The sequence below is a fragment of the Mirounga angustirostris genome, unplaced genomic scaffold (assembly GCF_029215605.1).
Source record: "Mirounga angustirostris isolate CCGP_5_RB_7025 unplaced genomic scaffold, mMirAng1.0.hap1 SCAF_8, whole genome shotgun sequence".
Lineage (NCBI taxonomy): Eukaryota > Metazoa > Chordata > Mammalia > Carnivora > Phocidae > Mirounga > Mirounga angustirostris.
In genome coordinates, this window is record NW_026991716.1 from 107,900,772 (window position 1) to 107,920,840 (window position 20,069).

At 40.9% G+C, this 20,069-nt stretch overlaps 1 protein-coding gene across 8 annotated transcripts in view; it reads left to right on the plus strand.

The window, feature by feature from the left end:
* Nucleotides 1-20,069, plus strand: part of TPD52L1 (TPD52 like 1) — a 96,310-nt gene that overhangs the window by 23,912 nt on the left and 52,329 nt on the right. The window contains exon 1 of one of the 8 annotated variants that reach the window (XM_045865482.2): nucleotides 5,262-5,326. The exons of the other annotated variants lie outside the window; for them this stretch is intronic. The gene's annotated coding sequence lies outside the window, so the exon portion shown is untranslated. Of the gene's footprint in view, nucleotides 1-5,261; nucleotides 5,327-20,069 lie in introns of those variants that run through there. 8 annotated transcript variants of the gene reach the window in all.

Below are 20,069 nucleotides of genomic sequence, written 5' to 3' on the forward strand. Positions count from 1 at the left end.
GACAGCCAAAAAGTCCGATTCCCCTTTTCTGAGGAATTTCCAGTAGAAACCAGTCCTTATACAATAAATAGCAATGAAAAATAGGAGTGAACAGAACACTTGGAAAGTAGCATTAAAGGTATGTGTAGAACGCTGGAGCATCCAGAAGGTTCAGGCTGGGCAGCCTGGGTCACTGTGCAGGAGAACCTCTTGGAGGGGTGAGATTGGAGCCAGGTTTTTGTAGTATGAAATGACGGGATATAAATATGTGAAAGCAGCGTAGGTGAAGGGTGCTCGTAAAGGGCCTTGAACAGAGAAGCACATCTCGATGTTGTTGAGATTTCTCTGTATGACTCCACTTGGAAGACCTGCAGGGAAGTACTTTTAATAAAAACCATGAGGAAAATATCACTGAATTTTATGAGGAGAAAATCGGAAAATATTTATAAAATACTATAAATTATAAAATCGGTGAAGGTGACTATAGAACAGTAAGACAGGGATCAAGTCTTAGTAGTCTTTTTTTTCCTGCAAAGCCCATCCCCTGGCAACTTGGTTGATACTCAAATGTTGGTTCAATGTAAACAAATAATGATAGTGATGTTTAATGTAAGTGCTAAGTAAGCATTCTTGACATAGAAGAGACATTGAAAAGGAAACTTTGTCTAAAACCAAAAGTACTATGGGGCGCCTGGGTGGCTCAGTGATTAAGCGTCTGCCTTCGGCTCAGGTCATGATCTCAGGGTCCTGGGATCGAGCCCCGCATCGGGCTCCCTGCTCCGCAGGAAGCCTGTTTCTCCCTTCCCCCTCTCCCCCTGCTTGTGATCCTGCTCTCACTGTGCCTCTCTCTGTCAAATAAATAAATAAAACCTTTAAAAATAAATAAATAAATAAATAAATAAATAAATAAATAAATAAATAAATAAATAAAACCAAAAGTACTAAATTATTATGATCTCAGCAAAAAATTGGAAGTCGTATGGGGAGAAAGATCCAGGAAGTACCACTCAAGGTCCAGTTGCAGAAGACAGAACCTATTTATTTATTTTAAAGATTTTTATTCATTCATTTGACAGAGAGAACACAAGCAGGGGGAGCGGCAGAGGGAGAAGCAGGCTCCGTGCTGAACAGGGAGCCCGATGCGGGGCTTGATCCCAGGACCCCGGGGTCACGACCTGAGCCGAAGGCAGTTGCCCGACTGACTGAGCCACCGCCCCCCCTCCCCGCCGCCATCCATTTATTTTCAGCAGGAAGGAATTTGCTACGGAGCCATGTTAAGTGGCCACAGAATCTTTGTTCAGCTGAAGTAGTAAACTCTAGACTTTCAGGAACAGCTCCTACAGCTGCTCCCCAGAACTGGGGCCAGAGCTGCTGCTGCCACGGCTACCACTGAGAAGCCACTGGGATGAAGAAGCCACGGCCGTCGGGGTGTGCCTGGTCTCGAAGCTGCTTCTCCTGCCGTTGGCCTCAGAACCGTGCTACACCCGTTCCCGTCTGTACCAGTAAAATGGATGGGTCACTCCGTGAAGTTAGAGGGGACCACTGGGACCTCAGCCACAGAAGGCCAGTGACTCCCAGACTGTTTGGCTTCAGGAATAGCAGAAGGGGCTGGAAAGCGGCCTCTTCCTTGTTGTTCTCACAAATCTGCTGAGGAAGTTTCTGACTGACCAAACCCAAGTTACATGTGACCCTCTGGCTCTGAGATCATCAGCTTCTGGGATTTTACCGTAGAGGCAGGTATATCCACATGCAGAGGGAATCAAAGCTCTCGTCTTGCAGGAGCGAGGGGGAAACAATGTAGGAATAATATGTCCGGAAGGAAGAAATAGTTGGCATTTTGTTTGTGTAAGATAGCAAACATTTGATTTTATCTGATTCCTAGTATTAGGCATTTTGTTTGTTTTCAGATGATTTTAATACAGGTATCTGTGAAGAGGAAGCAACAACTTGCAGAATTGAAAAGAGTAGTAGAACTTTTACATTAACAAGAAAAAAAAAAGGAATGGACAGAATGCTACCAAGCCAGCAAAATAGTAAACAAACAAAAAAAGTAAACTAAATTGCAAATATAAAATAAGAAAAAATCAAACACACCATTGTTACATTAAAAAGTAAAAGGTCTAGGGGCGCCTGGGTGGCTCAGTCAGTTAAGCATCTGCCTTCGGCTCAGGTCATGATCCCAGGGTCCTGGGATCGAGCCCCGTGTTGGGCTCCCTGCTCGGCAGGGAACCTGCTTCTCCCTCACACTCTCCCTCTGTGCTTGCTCTCTGTCTTGAATAAATAAATAAAATCTTTTTTTTTTTTTTTTTTAAGTAAAAGGTCTAAATACGCCTATGTGAAGAGAGGGACTGTTGGGTTAAAAATACAAGTGTGGATGAAAGTTGCCACAAGAAATATACTCAAGCAATATTTTTTAAGGGTTCAGGGGAAAAAGGGATAAATACATGAGGCAAAATACACAGGGCAAAGAACAAACAAAAGTATGAAGAACAATAATTATATTGAAAAGAAAGCACAGGAAAAATTAAAAAGAGGCACAATTTATAAAGTCATAAAACATGCCCACACGATCTCCGGGTCCTGGGATTGAGCCCCGCTTCAGGCTCCCCTCTCAGCCGGGAGTCTGCTTCTCCCTCTCCCTTTACCCCTCTCCGCTTGTGTTTTCTTTCTCTCTCTCTTGAGATCACTCTCTCTCTCAAATAAATAAATCTTAAAAAAAAAAAAAAAGAATAGCAAGAGGCAGAGGAGTATATAAACACAATGCCATTTTTGTCAGACCATTGGCTACAAAGTGCATTGCATGTGTATGTGTAATTATATAAATGTGCATGGGCACACATACATACATACATACACACATTGCCAAAGAATAAACAAAGTCTGATGTTATCTGAAATCCAGAAACTGCTAGGTGCACTTTTATTTTTATACCTCCTCATCATATACCAAGGCTTTTTGTGGTGTTGAGGAACAAAGGGTTTTAGCTGGGGATTGGAGAGAGTTAAGATTTCCTATTTAAGAATAATTAGTAGAGATCTTGTCTGGGAAGTTTCTGTTGAGAAGGTGGCCAGGTTTTATGGCATCACCTATCAAATAAGCTATCTCACAGTTACCCAACCATATTGTACATTCTGCCAAAGCCATCCTAGCTGGTTAGGTTCTGAAACAAGTTAGGGTAGCTGAGAAAACCAGTGACTCCAGTGGAAACTTTACTGCGCCTCTCTCTGTTAAGATATCTGTGTCATCAACTTGTTATCCAAGCGGAAAGGCACATTTTTATGCTTCAGTGGATCTGTCTTCTCCGTGGTCTGTGCTGATTTTTCCTTTCACAGCTGTGTTCTGAGTACAGCTAAAAGTGGCCTCACTTTATTATTTTTTATTCTCACCCTTACCTTGATAGAGGGAATTATATCAGTAGGGTGGGAAAATGTGGCTATTGTATTAAACAGTAGAATTAAATATCCTTCTTAGTAACGTTTTTCAAACTTTTCAAATCTTGATACAGAATAACAAATACATTTTACATTACCTTCTGTTATGTTGGGGTATGTGTGTGTATATAGTGTGTGTGCATGTATATATATGTGTGTGTGTATAAAATAACTAACTGAAACAAAATTTCTGAAACATTACTTGCCCTTATATGCATGCCTAATAATTTTCACTCTATTCTAGTCTGTTCTGTTTCTTTAAAAAAAAATGGTGGTCACAGCCCATTAGTTGACTTAGTGACTCACTAAATGGTGTAGTGACTTGCAGTTTGAAAAAAATGCCTCATCAAGGGATTCTTACCAAAACTGCATGCATGGCCTTGCATGGTCAGAATATTTCCACTGGGCTGGTAAGGCAGTTAACTCAGTCCATGCCTAGAGAAAGCTCTGCTTCATTTTGTATATGCCAGTAAGGCTAGCTTATGCAGAAGACATTCTGATAGATTTCCTAAGATAGTTTTAAGTCTTAGGCAAAGCATTGTGATACTTTCAGAGAATTAGCTTAAAAGGAGGACATAGACTTTTTTACTGCAGTGACAGATGCCTTAGGTAACTGATTTGCACTCAACAGTTGGAATTGTCATGAGAAGGCCGGTCATCTTATTATAATTAGAAGTCATCTCTGTTGATTTCACCTCTGCCCTAAGCATTCTTGGATTATCTTTGCCACTTAGACTTTAAAATTCTATGTTCAAGTTAGAAAAAGAAGAATTTCCATACCAAACTAAACAACAAATAATTGTATTCCTTAAAGTAATTACCCTAGTTGGGCAAACTGCTAAGTTAATTGTTCTTTGGACTAGTAGAGATCAGGCGTGTGCTCCGTTCCAAATACAGGATTTAGGTGACCATGAGCACCAGAGGTGGTTTATGTGCAGGCATTTTAATGTGAAAGTATTAAAGTAAAACCTGACTCATACTGTGACTGCAAAGAAGCATGGTGTGTGTTATATCTACCTGGGTTGGGAGCAAAGCATTTCAAAAAGAAGGCAGAAAATGGACTCTGCCCATGGCATCCTTTAACGCTTACCTAACTTAAGAGGTGTATAGAAAACATTATTAGCTGTTCATTAAGAAAGAAAGCTGTTAATATCCTGCTGTTAACTTGATTTTTCTAACTTACTTTTTTCTCTACTGGTTACCATTGATGCCTTTGATTTTGTGGGTGCTGCCAAAAGATACCTCATCACACCGGGAAAGAGCAGAGACGAGGATTGGCAACCTCCCTCTTCTTGGTGCTTTTCCATAAGACTGCTTTCACCAATGGCACTGGTATTTCCTTTTCACTCTGAAGTAATTCCACATCTGATACCGCAGGAACTTGATTTTATTTCCTTACTACATGAGTATTTGAGATAAATGGAGCCATTTTTTGTTTTTATTTAATATACCTCACAGAAAGAAGAATGTAAAGTAAAAGCAATAGCCACAATTATTTACAGTTGACAAAATACATAACAGAAGGAGTATGCTGAGATATAGAAAGTCTCATTGTAGGTCCTCCTAATTTCCCTTCCATCTTCCTTCCCTCACTGGAACTCTCTACCAGCTCTCAAGTATTGGGGGTTAGGACAGAAAGGAAAGATAGCTAGAGCTTTCTGCTCCTAAGACATGGGTCACTTTTTTATATAGCTGAAGACAGTTAACTAACGTCCAAGTAACGGAAAGTGCCAGACTCGAAACCGTTTCTGTGAACTGTAGGGGTCATAATTTGAACTCTTTCTACCAGCTGTGACTTGACAAATGGCAAGAATTAATATGCTTTTCTTGGTCTGTAGGGATGTCAAAATAAGACACCAAACTTGGGAGCAGTTTCTGGGGTGGCAGACGATTCCCCCTGGTGCTCCAGCTTCAGAGTAAGTCCTGGGTCATTCTCTCTGAGAACAGTACGTGTGGGGGTCACTGCCACAAACTAATGATGGGAAATCGATGAGACTGAGAGCCATCAACATTACATCAGCATGCTTTAGGGTTTTTATGATGTACTCAACATATTCTCTTTTGCTGTACCAAGGGAATGATATGGAACCATCCATTACTGCTGTCTCCATTCTACTTATTGATTTGGGATTTTAATACATTCTATGATGTTTTATGGAATCTTGATATGATTTTAAACTCAGTTGTCTTCCAAACTGTAATTAACGTTTTCTTAAAAATTGAATAGTCCTCACTACCTTCACGTTTTGTTTTGTTCTTGATGTGTGTTTATGTATACATGTGTGTGGGTTTGGTTATTTTGTTCAAGTTATATTTTCTCCCTTTTATTTATTTATTTATTTATTTATTTATTTATTTATTTATTTATTTATTTATTGAGAGAGAGAGAGAGAGAGAAACAGCATGAGAGGGGAGAGGGTCAGAGGGAGAAGCAGACTCCCCGCTGAGCCGGGAGCCCGATGTGGGACTCGATCCCAGGACTCCGGGACCATGACCTGAGTCAAAGGCAGTTGCTTAACCAGGCGCCCTTTCTCCCTTTCTTTATTCACGGTAATATTCCTAGTGGGCGATTTCGCAGAAGAACAAATTGTTCTTTGACACTTGCATCTCACCCCTTGTCCACTTGGTTTGTTGTTTCTGAGGGCACAGGGGGCAGCTTTTCCACACGGCCTTTCTAAATGAAGAAGAGAGAAAACAGATGTCTGTTTCCAGGTTCCATCAAAATATGGATTTAATTCTTTTTCTTTCATTTCAAAAGAAAATGGTGAAGGGATAATGATGTGTTCAACACTGGGTAAATGGTATTATTTCTTCTAACTGAAACAGTATGGAGGAACCGAGCCGCCATCAAGTATCACTGGTGCAACATTGAAGGGGCCTGAGAACAGCAGGGTTTTCCATTTGGCTGGCTGTTGTCACATGGCGTTTGTCAAAATAGAGAAACGGGGCACAGATACTGTAGCTGTAAGACCAGACGTGCTCTGAGCATGTCTCTCTCCTTGTCATCCGAGGAAAGAGAAAGTTCTGAACAAAAGAAGAAATGAACAACTGTGGGGCATCTCAGTCCTTCATAGTCTTGAAATATCAAGTACCTGATTTTTCTCCCTTCTGTTCATTAGATGACAGCAGAGCCCCTCATGATGAATATTAGTGTTTTTTTAACAAGGTATGTTCAAGGAAGAAAAGAACCAATATTCACTTGGTATAATAACAGATAGAACTTGCTACTGTAAGGCAGAATTGAAGTAGAATTGTGAAAGATTTAGAGCAAATTGTGAATGAAGGCTATTATGTAGCCCCCAGCTTTCCTGATGACTTCTGGAACATGCTGTTGGAGGAGAAAACTGTTCCTTTGGTTATGTTCCCTCAGGGCTTTTGTTGTAGGAAAATAGTGTGTATGGGGGGGGTGGGGTTTGAGGATGGCTTTGACTCGAAGTGGAAATTTTTGTTTTCCTGACGAACTTGGCTGGCTCTCAGGACACCAGACATGGTGTCTAGCTCTAGGTATGTGACTGTCACCTCGTCAAATTGACATCTGCCCTACATGCCAGGGGTTTCAGAACCCAGCTGATCCTAGCAGCATGAAGTTCTCTTGGGTTAATCCATAGCAATCAGAATTTTGAGAAAAAAAGAAAATTGTGCTTTCCCTTACCCGGGAGCACCTCAGCAGGATCCCAACACGTACATAGTGCTAGCTCAAAATATAATCTACTAAGGGGAGGAGAAACGGACATGCCAATGTGATGTGACTCATTCAGGCTTTGTCCCTTTAATGGAAAATACTCTGCTGGCCAGTAGGGGACCCGCCACTCGCACTTCATGGGGCACGAGGAAGGGGTCGGTTTTTGACAGTGGGTCTCCCTGCTGCCCATCTTCATTTCTAAGGAAATAGGCATCTATTTTAACCCCCTTTGTTAACTTGTCAGCAAGGGCTGAGTCCACTTTTCTGAGCTTTAATAAGAACCCAGAGAGAAAAGAGACGACTGGTCGTGGTTCCAGATGGCAGTCAAGCTCTTTGCCGTGGCCCGACCTGCACTGACCCCTGTGGGGCTCGCCTCCCTTGTGCTCTGCACCCGACACACGCACATCCTTACTGACACAGCCCAGCCCATGTGTGGCCGCTCCAGTGAGAGCTGCGTCTGTCACGTGTGTCCCACCCGACTTCTTGAGAGAGTTTATTAGCATCCATGTCATCCATGGCAAGCATTTAATTACAAGGGCACTGACTGCAGTTCAGCTCTGCCTGGCAGGTTGTTTTCAGTAATCGTTGCTAACATCTATTCATTATCCTTAGGTGTTAGGCGTGGTACCCAACAGTTTACATACTTTAATCTCATTTAATCCTCCAACCAACCCTTAGAGATAGTTTCTGTGATTTTCTCTGTTTTACAGATGAGGAAAGTGAAGCTTCGGGAACCTAAATAAGATAGCCAGGATCAGGGGTGCTTGGGTGGCTCAGTCGTCAAGCATCTGCCTTCGGCTCAGGTCATGATCCCAGAGTCCTAGGATCGAGCCCCGCATCAGGCTCCCTGCTCAGCAGGAAGCCTGCTTCTCCCTCTCCCACTCCCCCTGCTTGTGTTCCCGCTCTTGCTGTCTCTCTCTCTGTCAAATAAATAAATAAAATCTTAAAAAAAAAAAAAAAGATAGCCAGGATCGTGCGGTTAAGACTGGATTCAGGCTTAGTGTGTTCCACAGACCATCTTCTTAAGTCGTCCTGGGTGAGGACTGGGGCAAGGACTGCCCCCAGTGGTGTATGGCAGGAGGACTTAGGGAATTTTCTCCAGCTGCTTGTGTTTATATTCCCCTTTCCCATTCCCATTCCCATTCCCATGTTCCCCCTTCTTCCTCCCCTCTTTTTGCTTATTCTGATATGCTTTCCTGGGGAGGGAGGGGGGTGCTGCCTGTCCTCACCATTGAAGGTCGCGGCCACACTGAGTCACTGTCTCGGAGGGGTGTGGTATCGCCCTCAGGAGTACCATGATGGGAAAGTACTGGAGAACCAGCCAGCTGAAGGAAAAGTAGCTGGGAACCAGTGGGCTGAAGGAGGGCTGACAAATCCCCAGACCACTTCTTCTGTGACTTCCTGTGTGGGGTGTTCTCTCTGTGATGGTGTAACTTCAGGTGGCATGCGTAGCTGTGGAGTGATGAAGAAGGATGGAAGACAGCTCCCATATATGTGAAAGACTATAAAAAGACATGCAACATGTACATAAAATGCATATGTATGGAAACCTACATATACAAAACATATCCATGAATAAATATACATATGTGAGAAAATACGTATAAAAATATATTCATATTAGACTCTAGGTATGTATTTCCTCCTCTCCGAGTTCCAGCTTCAGTGTTAGTAAGGGTGAAAGCTATTGTACCTTCATTATGCAGCAGCTCTTCCTGGAGCCCTACAGAGTGAGTCCGGGGAGTGGGCGGGATGAAAGCCATGCCTGGGACTTCAAGGAGCGCACAACCCAGAGGGCTTTTGTTTTTCTTGAGGATAACACGGACAATTCAATTTGCAGATGAGTTCTCTTAGATCATTATGATTCAGACAGACAGTTCTGTGGGGAAAAAAGCTTATACAAGACTTCATGCTTTTTGGTCCCTGAGAGCTGACTGGAACCACCTTTGGAGTTCCAGGTTATTTACTCAATTATAGGATTAATATTAATTGTGACTATTTCATGTACCTTAGGAACTTCTAGTTTACAATCAATTAGAAATGGCAGTTGATAGCAGGGAATGATTTGGAAGAAGTACTAACTCTACATTCTTGGCATTTGGGGGCTTTTTGTTGAAGGGTACAAAGCCTTCTAACTTGGTCCCTGAAGTCATCCGTTAAGTACATCACAGCACCAGGAAATGACTGTTTTTTTTTTCCTTAAGCACATCTCTTATCCTGTCATTCCCCTGCTCAGAAACCTTTTATGCTTCTCCATTCCTTTCAGTCATCTTTGCATGGAATTCAGGGCTCTCCTTGATCTGGACCAGATATCCTTTTGGGCATATTTCTTACCAGCTGGTCAAGCAACTCTTCATTCTTTCACCATACCTGAGCTTTCTCGGTTTTAATACTTTGCCACCGTCCTTCCCTACAGGACCTCCCTTCTCATCTCCCGTCAAAATCCTCTTATTGTGTACGACTAAACTCAAATAACATTATCTCTGTGAAGACCTTCAGGATTAGCTATGGGATTTAAACACTTCTTATCTGTGCTACTGGTACACTGTTTAGACCTTGGCTAAAGTGTTTAATACATTCTTTCTTGATTTTATAGTTATACGTTGAGGATCTCTCCTCTGTTCTTTGAGAGTAAGAAGCATGTCATGCATTTTTTTTTTTTTGCCTCACCCTTCAATGAAAGAAAAATTTCATAGTAAATGAGTAATTTTTACATAGTTTAACATAAGTAGAGTTTAGATCTATGGAAAAGGCACTTATGGGATATTCCCTGATAATACTAGATTAATCAGCATTGTCACCTTGATTTGCTCTAATCAACACCTTCATTTTTTGATCCTTTGTTGCAATAAGGTTTAACGTTAGGGCTTTGAGCTGGCTATTACCTCTCCCTGGAAATCTCTTTTCAGGTTTTACATGGCAGCTCTCTCTTGGCCTCAGCACAACTGACCCATTTAAAGAGAGCCGTTGTTGGTCTTGTGTTGCGACAGAAACCCTGTTTCCAGTCAGTGACCCCCTGGTGTACCATAAGCTCTACCACAACCAGGGAAGTTGCTGATCTGCCGTCATGTGTCTCAAGCTTCATGAGAGCAGAGGACATGTCTGTTCTGATAATCGTATTTCCAGGACATAGACTCACGGTGGTGCCACTTAGGTCATATTACTTTATTTAAAATCAGTGGTTTTCAACATTGGCTGCCCATCAGTGTCACCTGTGGGACTTAAGAAAAAACACAGATGTGCAAGGTGGATCTCAAAGATTCCAACTCATTTGGCCCGGAATGATGCCCTTAAACTTGCCTCTAAACGTATGAATCATCAAAGGCTCTGGAAAACAAGGAAAGATAAACTTTCCATAGCTTCCAAAGCTATGTGGTTGTTTTAAGACTTTCTGCATTTTATTTTAAATCCTCTTCTCGTACCCTTAATCCTCGTGACTGTCACGGAGAGATAATGAGAAGATCAAACATGAACTTACGTTAGCCACAGGAACATCTGGGGCAGTTCCAAAGTTTTAATTATGGTTTCAGTAATGTAAGAGCGTAATTATAGTTTTAATGTTGAAACAAGTTTGGGGATGTTGCTCTACAAATAAAGGAAATGTAAATAATTGTCATCTGGGCTTCAGTCTCCTTGCAAGACCAACAATCGCCAGATTATTTTAAAGAAATGTACTACATGTTACATGATTATTTTTCTATTAGCTCATATAAAGTACATGACATTGAATACCTTGAAATAATGCTTATCTATAATACCTACTTTGGTGTTCATCAGTCTATTAAAACTGTACCACAGATTTCCCTGAACATAGAATTTCTTTTTTTCCCTCACATTTGTGTTTTTGATATCAGACTTTATTCTTAGACTCTCCACTTCCCTCCTCACCAGAGTATCTAAACACCTTTATGCCATGCTGTCCCTCTGATTTTACACATGAGACACAGACGTGAGAGTGAGTAAGAATCTCGTTCAGGGCCACACACTCAGCGTGGTGGCAGATTCCAGCATTGGAATTCCTCCCCCTTCGTATCAAAGGTGTCATCATAGTCCTAAATCACTAGGCAGGAAAATAAAAACAACAACCTTAAAATTATTTCTCAGAGATAATCTGGCCCGTTCGGGCCTTTTAATCAGAACATTCTTATGGCAAATCTCCCACTGGCTATCTCCGGAGAAGATTTTCCCAACCTTTTCTAGACCATGGGGAGCTACATTTAATTTATAACCTGAAAATATTTCCTAAAAAAAATTCATTATCATGCTTTCTGAAATTTTATTTCATCTTTCTTATTGCTTGCTGAGAAAAAAAAAAAAATTGTTGCCCTTTTCCTTTTCACACGCCTCCTGATGTGAACAATCTCTAGAGATGTCCCTTTTCCAGAATAAAATCTGTGTTTATGTGTTATCACTCTGACCTTCCAAACCCTTGAATCATTTTACTTTTTCATCTTGGTAGGTCCTTTCTCTTCATAATCTCTAATTGAATAGTTCAAAACAGCTCACATTTACCACTGGATCCAGTTCAATACAGAACAGTGTGAATCAAGTTCACATGTTCAGAAATGCAAGAAATGGAACTTCCCTTATTTTTCTGCATCTCATTGTTATGTCTCCGCTGAGTTCTTTTTCTACCAAGGAGAATTTTAGAGAAATGTTTGTCCCCCAAATCAGGAGACACTCAAGTCTGTTTCTCCCTGTCTGACCTGAAAGTAAAAGGTTTGAGTGTAAGACTCCAAGCTCTAAGAGGCAGAATAGTGGGAAGGATTTTTTTAAGCAAGGTCCATTTCCTTCCCAAAGTAGGATATAATATAAAGTTCTAATCAGGTATGCACACTTGCTATTTCTAAAATAACATGTAATTTAGTATTTTGTTAGGCCACACTTCAGAAACAAGAAACAGTGCCTTTCAGTGATTCCTCTGAACTAATCTGTACCCCCAAAAGACTATAACCACTTGCCGTGTTGCCTTTTCTTTATTCTAGTGCTAAGGATTCAGATGGATGGCAGGAACTAAGTCAGCAAAAGTGGATATAATTGGTTAAGTGGGAGAATCCAAAGGGAAGTGAAGCCCACTAAACGTCAGAGGGGAAGGGTTGTGCCGTCCAGTCACGAGAGTCTAAGAAAGGCGTTTGGGTGTCCATTGCTTGAAACCGTAGAGTCATTGGTGTGTCCAGAAAAAAAGGAGCTAAAAGGGAAAGGGGAGGAACGTCCCAGCCAGGTAAGGCTAACAAGCCCACTGCCAGCGCCCATACCTCTGAGGCTGGCCAGAGCCCCTGCAGCTCTAAGCCAGTGTGCGGTTGGCCAAGGGATCAGTTAGCCCAGCGACCTCTGAGTGAGCTCATGGTTCCAGTTCAATAACTAAGGGCTAGTATCCAGGAAGGTCAACACTGTCAACGCCCTACCAGGAACTAGGATTATACCCAGGGCTTCAACCCAGATGTTGGCTCTCTGCCTGATCTGAGTGTGATCTTGAATTCTGTTTTGCTTCCAGAGAGAAGGAGCCCAAGGTCTGCCTGCCTCCATTAGTTTCCCAGTGGATCCCGATTACAGCAGGGGGAAGGCTCTCAGCCTCTAGGAGGCTTTTCCAGTGCTTTTAACCATCTAAGGCAATTTGAGACTTCTGTGTCTACTGTTGTAGACAATAGGCATGTTGTACAGTGTTTGAAACCGGTGGTGGTGGGTTGATAAGTGATTTTTCACTAGAGACGGAAACATTGCAGAGTTCCCCTCCTTTACGTTCCATCTCTACTCCCTTGCAGTGGCTGCCCCGGGGCTCTCCCTGCACAACACCTGCTTGCATGCATGGGAGAAGGGAGATGGGTTTACAAACGGATGACCAGCTTCCAAAATTGGGAGGGCCAGAGACTCACTAAGATGATAGGTTGCCTGAATATAGAAAGAGCAGGGGAGCCCAGCTCACCACTTTGTCTCTGTGAATATCAGTTTTCTTCAATGTAGCAGTATAAATTAGGGATAGTGATACCTACCATATGAACTAATGTACATGAAACCCTTGGCCTAGTGCCTGACACATGATGAACGAAAGGGTCCGTAATTGTGGATGTTGTCTCTGTGCTCAAGCAGAGCTTCCTCGGTAGTTCTCAACTGGATGTGGTTCTGCCCTGCTGGGGACATTGAAAAATGTCTGGAGACAGTTTTGTCTTTTTGGTTTTTTAAAGATTTTATTTATTTGAGAGAGAGCGTGCACAAGCAGGGGGAAGGGCAGAGGGAGAGGAAAGGAACAGGCAGACTTCCTGCTGAGCAGAGAGCCTGCCTATAATACGGGGCTGGATCCCAGGACCCTGAGATCATGACCTGAGCTGAAGTCAGACACTCAACAGACTGAGCCACCCAGGTGCCCCCGGAGACAGTTGATAATCACAACGTGGGGTCGGGGTGGGGAGGTGGAGAGAAGGATCCTACTGGTATCTAGCTGGCAGAGGCCATATACACTACTAACCATCCTGCAGTACACAGGACAGTCTCCCACAGCAAACAACCCTCTGAAAAATGTCAAATAGTGTCAGCGTTGAGAAACTTATCAGCTGAAAGTCATAAAGTCATAGCAAAAAGGGACGAGGTTGGCTTTATCCTTAGGAAAAAGAACATGTTAACCTACTAACATTTAGAGACAAAGAGCCTGTCGAATCTAGACACTGCTGTGAAATTAAATCTCATTCTGATGGAAGAAGACTTCTCCTTAATTCTAAAGAGAAAGCAAAGTTTTTGTTTGTGTTTTGTTTTTTTCTTATTTAAATAAGGACTTCTAACCACTCAAATGATTTATTGAACTATGGATTGAAAGACCTAAGGCTGGATTTTGTTCATTTTAATCTTTCCCAATAATACAGCCTAAAAACTCTTTTTGCTAGATTTGTATGATTTATAAATAATTATGTCTGCATGACACCTAGAACCAAAAGTCAAGTGTTAAATTCTGTTTAGAGACTTATTTCAACTCAAATGCAACTCTAAAGGAAAAAGATACTAAGTTTACCTTGCCTTCCATATACAAGTGAAATGTGCTGAATTGAGCTCTAATGTCACAAGATACTAGAAATCAGATGATGATGAAAATTTTACAATGACTTAATTTATAAGAATGCTTTGGAGTCAAAGGCCAGTTTTAAAGCTCGACTTTCATTGTATTTTTGTGTTGTTCTGTTAGGTGAAGCCTCCTTGGTGGGGGGATTACCGCCTAACTGCCTGGCCGGGCTACCTGGGACACAGGAGAGCCCATGGTCATTGCCAGGTGTACAGTTGCTAGTCTGTGTTAACTTCTGGGATCCCACCTTTCTAAAGGAACATGCATTTCAAAGCCACTGATTATTATTAAAACCCATTTTACTTTCAGACTTTGGTTTTTCAGTTTTGTTTCCTAACTGGGAAGGATTTTAAAAGAGGACCCAAGCCCCTTCCTGCTTCTATGTTTAGCATGCCATAAATTCCAGTAATAAATTCTTAAGAGAGTTTGATCTTCTATTTTTTAAAAAAATAGTCCTAGTTTTAGTCATCTGTTAAAAATATATTGAAAATGGATTGTATGTGTACAAATTGTACTAGATTTAAATACATATTTTCTTCAAAAAAATTTACATTCAAAATAGCAGAAATACTTTCAGAATATAGAGACAAAAGGTATACACAGTTTCTTAACATGAGATGAGTAATTCAACATGACCTCATTTTTAAATGTTCCTCAGTAATCCTTTTATCTCCAGAGTGAACAAAGGCTGTGTGTGTGTGAGGGTGGGACAGTCGAGAATCTTCCGGTGACTTCTGATTGCAGTGGGGATGGGAGCACTGTCTGAGAGACACAGAGGGCAGGAACTTTGGGACTGTGTGTCTCTGCCTAGCTGGTCACTAAGCACACTGTCCCCTGAGCCACCTTCTAAAATCTGGGCCCACTTTGCCACACAAACCATACTCGGTATCCAAAATAAAATCGTCATTAGTGATTTAGAAGACTGTACATTTGCCTCCCGTTTGTACCAATACTGTTAAAAGTGAAATGAATTTTGGTCCTTAGGTGATAACATTGAGAGTTAAAAAGACTCATCTAATTACTTCTGCTCTTGTATATATATAAATCTATCTTTTTTTTAATATGGATTTTTAAAAAATGGTCTTTGATTTTAATTTTTAATTGCGATTTATAAGATAGTTTCTCTTCTAAAACTGTGATACTCTTGCTTAGAAAGAACTCACTGATCCAACAGTCCTTGTTTTTTTTTTTTCTGTATTTGGCTGGAGGGTCCAATAATTCTCCGTGATTCATAGGACATAAAATTGTACTTCATTTTTATTCAGTGCTATATTCACTTATTCATCAGATAGATTTGAGCACCTATTATATGCCACAACTGTGCTAAGTGCTGGAGATTCCCACACGATTAAGATAGTGTCTCTACTCCTGAAGAGTTAGCTCATTAGCACTAAACTCAGTATGGTACATGCTAGAACCAGTGAGAACAGGTAAGACACACGAGGAAGCAGTTACTTGAGAGAAGAGGTTCACAATGTAGAAATTATCTGGTCTTTGAACATGAAGCCAAGTTGGATACATGAAGATGACAGGAAAAGCCGTGACTTGCCAAAGAGTAGCGTGAGTAGAGGAACGGGAGCAGAAAGCCCCCAGTGCTTTGAGAATGATGGTGAACTGGTGTGGCTGGTGAGGAGACTGCTTGATGGAGGAAGGCTGAAGGGCCCTGTGCACAGGGGCTCTAGCTGATATCCATGCTCTGCTGAGAGGGTTATATTTCACCCGGTGCCAAGTGAAAAGCCATCAAAGGCTCTACTGTGATTAAATAGACATTCAGTGGGATAGGTCCCCGAGGAACCCAATCTAGAAAGATCTACATTTTTTTCTTAACATGTTCACTTTAGAAAATTTGAAGTGGCTTCTCACCAGCCACACCAGTTCTAACAACCAGGAGAGTTGTTAGAAGTAAATGAAAAAAAATCACCGATAAATTCATTTGCCAGTTATGTTCATTTTAAAAATTTTTGTGGATTTTTTTGTAGTCTTTTTCTATTCATAGAAAAATATGCATTTTATATGATATTTGATACAAAACTTGAAACTAAATATTGGCATTTTTTTAAGTTAATGTGATATTTTGAGCTTGTAATATTATCATTAATTGCTTTTCTGGAAAATTACTTTTTATGATGCATAATGTCCCCCCTGTATGGACTTAGAAAGTATATAAACAATCCTCCCTTTTGGGAGATACAACATACTTCATCCTTTTTGTCATTGTTTATCTTCAATATTTGTCATCAGCGTGGTTTGCTAAACATCCCAGTTAATATGGGTAAAGCATAATAATACCACAACAGTGATATGGTATATTTGTTTACTAATTCAGCTGGAAAAAAAAAATAACAAATGTTGGTTGATCTGAATGGAAAGGAGGCATTTGCTTGGGTGGTAGTGAGGGTAATTTGAGTTAGATGTTAGGAAGGACTCCCTTACTATAATAACTGTGAGACAGTGTGACCGTGGGACTCTTGAACCTATAGTCTCATTCTGCAGATATTTTAAAAATAAACAACCGGAATTGAAGTACTATCTTTCTTCCCATGATTGATTATGATAGGCAGTATCTTATGGCTGTCCTTGAGATTTTCAACTTTTGTAATCCTTTACATTTTTGTTTATATTTAAAATATAACTTAAAATAGAAATTTTGAAGAATTTTAACAGTTACATGCTATCTTAGTCCATTCAGAGTACTATGACAAAATACCATAGACCCGGTGGCTTAAACAGCAATTTATTTCTCCCAGTCCTGGAGGCTGGGAAGTGCAAGATCAAGGCACCGGCAGATTCCATATCTGGTGAGAGCTGGCTTCTTGGTTCACGGATGGTCATCTTTTCTCTGTGACCCCACTTGACAGAGGGGCTGGGGGGCTCAGTGGGGTTTCTTTTATAAGGGTATTAATCTCATTCATGAGGGCTCTACCCTCATGACTTAATCACCTCCCAAAGGCACCACCTCCAAATACCATCATTTTGGAGATCATGATTTCAACGTACGACTTTTGATGAAACACATTCGGTCCATTGCACATGCTCACGGTAACCAGTCAAGTAATACAGAGGTCTGTAAAAAATCTCCTTTTCCCTCTCCAGTTTCACTCTTTTGCAGTAACCAGCATTAACAATTCTATGTGTATCTTTTGTCACCCTTCTCAGTGCTCATACAAACACATGGACGTTCATGTTTATATGTGAGCACAGTATGGCGTACTGGTTATTAATCCCAAGGGAGCAGAATACTGTGTACTATCAGGGAAAGACTCCAAACACTTCTTTTCATTGTGCCTGGGTGTTGGAGTTGCAAGGAAAACAACACAGTCAAGCAGTGGATGGAACAACACTTTACTTAGAGAAGACACGGAGTGGGATCCATTTCAGTAATGTGCATTGCTCCCTCAGGACCAGCAGCCCCCCACTGCGCCCACTGTAGCTGACTTGGTGTTTGGCCTATGTGCAACCCTCTTGTTTATTTCCACCAATACCAGCAATAAAGTGAAACTCTCCAATCCCTTCCCTGTGGAGTCTGAAATACTGAAAGCGAGGGTGTGCCTGAGGGCCAATGATGTGCAAGTTTAGGCGGAACAAAAGGGCACTCACTGAGCATAAGACAGGGAAAGATAATCCCCCACAAGATGGTAAGTCCTGGACAGGCTAAGTGGGCCCTTTATCTCTTGGTAAGCAAGTATCTCAGGTCCAAAGCCCTTTAAGGCCAAGTGGAGGTCCAAAGACTGCATGCTTGAGACTGCCTTTCCCAGCAATTTTTATTGTATTGCTCTCCCCAAATGTAGCATGTGTAAACAAAACAAAAGCCACTTGCTTTACACATTTAGCAATACGCAACGAACATTCCTTCTGGTCAGTGCATGTCAATCCAGTTCATTATTTTTAACGACTGAGAGATAGTACGAGGTGTGGGCTTTCTGTCCTTGTTTCAGCTCTTCCCCTTCTTCTTTCTTTTTTTAACTTAATTTTCTTTCTTTTTTTTTTTATTACTTTTTAAAGATTTTATTTATTTGACAGAGACACAGTGAGAGAGGGAACACAAGCAGATGGAGTGGCAGAGGGAGAAGCAGGCCTCCCACCAAGCATGGAGCCCCATGTGGGGCTCGATCCCAGGATCCTGGGATCATGACCTGAGCCGAAAGGCAGACTTTTAACGACTGAGCCACCCAGGCGTCCCAGCTCTTCCCCTTCTGATAGGTGTCCAAATTTTTGTAGTTTTCTACCACAACCAACAAGGCTGCAGTAAATTTTTAAAACCAATCTAATTAAGTCTGCTTTTTTTTTTTTCCTTGTAAGATTGATTCTCAAGAGTGGGATGATAGGGTCAAATGCTCTCCCAGTCAGCTGCACATTCCAGAAGCCAGTGATGAATTAGAGGACCAATTTCTCTGCCACCTTGCCAACATAGGCTGTTCTCCAACTTTTGCATTTTCATTTCTTAGATGAAAAATGGCACGTCTTTGCGATTTCAATTTGCATTCTCCTTATTACTGGTAAGGTTGTCTTTTCATATTTTATTTAGCCATTGCATTTTTTTGTATGTGACTTGCCTTAAATTTTTCTAATTCTTGCATATTTTATTTTTGCTGAACATTTCGTGATTCAGTAACACATATTTCTATCTCCTTTAGCATTTATTTTCCTACCCAGATTTCAGGAGAAAAAGGGATTTTCTCCTGGGCATTGTCAGTAGCAACTATTTGAAATGTTAAACATTTGATAAGCGAACTTGGAGAAATGTGCATGTTACTGAACTGATTGCTTAAAGTGAAGGGGAGGCTGCCCATACCCCTGACCAGTACTTTTTAAATGACCAGGCTTCTGACAAGAATGTACAGTGGGAAAAGACAGTCTCTTCAATAAATGCTGAGAAAGCTGGACAGCCACATGCAAAAGAATGAAGCTAAATTGCATTCTTATACCATACACAAAAAAATAAGCTCGAAATGGACTAAAGGCCTAAATGTGAGACCCGAAACCATAAATTTCCCTAACAGAAACATAGGCAATAATCTCTTGGACATCGGCCTTAGCAACATTTTTCTAGATATGTTGCCTCAGGCAAGGAAAACAAAAGCAAAAATAAACTACTGGGACTACACCAAAATAAAAAACTTTTGCACAGCAAAGGAAAACATCAACAAAACAGAAAGGCAACATACTGAATGGAAGAAGATATTTGCAAATGATGTATCTGATAAGGGATTAATATTCAAATATATAAAGAACTTATACAGCTCCATACCAAAAATAACCCCCCCAAAAATCTGATTAAAAAATGAGCAGAGGACCTGAATAGATATTTTTCCAAAGAAGACATACAGATGGCAAACAGACACATGAAGAAATGCTCAACATCACTAATCATCAGGAAAATGCAAAACAAAACCACACTGATGTATGACCTCACACCTGTCCAAATAGCTAATATCAAAAAGACAAGAAATAACAAGTATTGGCAAGAATGTGGAGAAAAGGGAGCCCTTGTGCTCTGTTGGTGGGAATGTAAATTGGTGCAGCCACTGTGGAAAACAGTATGGAGTTTCCTCAAAAAATTAAAAATAGAAATACCAGATGATCCCGTAATTCCACTACTGGGTATTTACCCAAAGAAAACAAAAACACCAACTCGAAAAGATATGTACATACCTATATTTATTGAAATATTATTTACAATAGCCAAGGTATGGAAACAACTCGTGTCTACTGATAGTTGAATAGGTAAAGAGGATGTGGTATATGTATATATATGTATGTGTATATATATATATATTTCATAAAAAAGAATGAGGTCTTGCCATTTGTGACAACATGGATGGACCTAAAGAGTATTATGTTAAGTGAAATAAGTCAGACAGAGAAAGACAAATACCATATGATTTCACTTATATGTGGAATCTAAAAACCAAATGAACAAACAGAAACA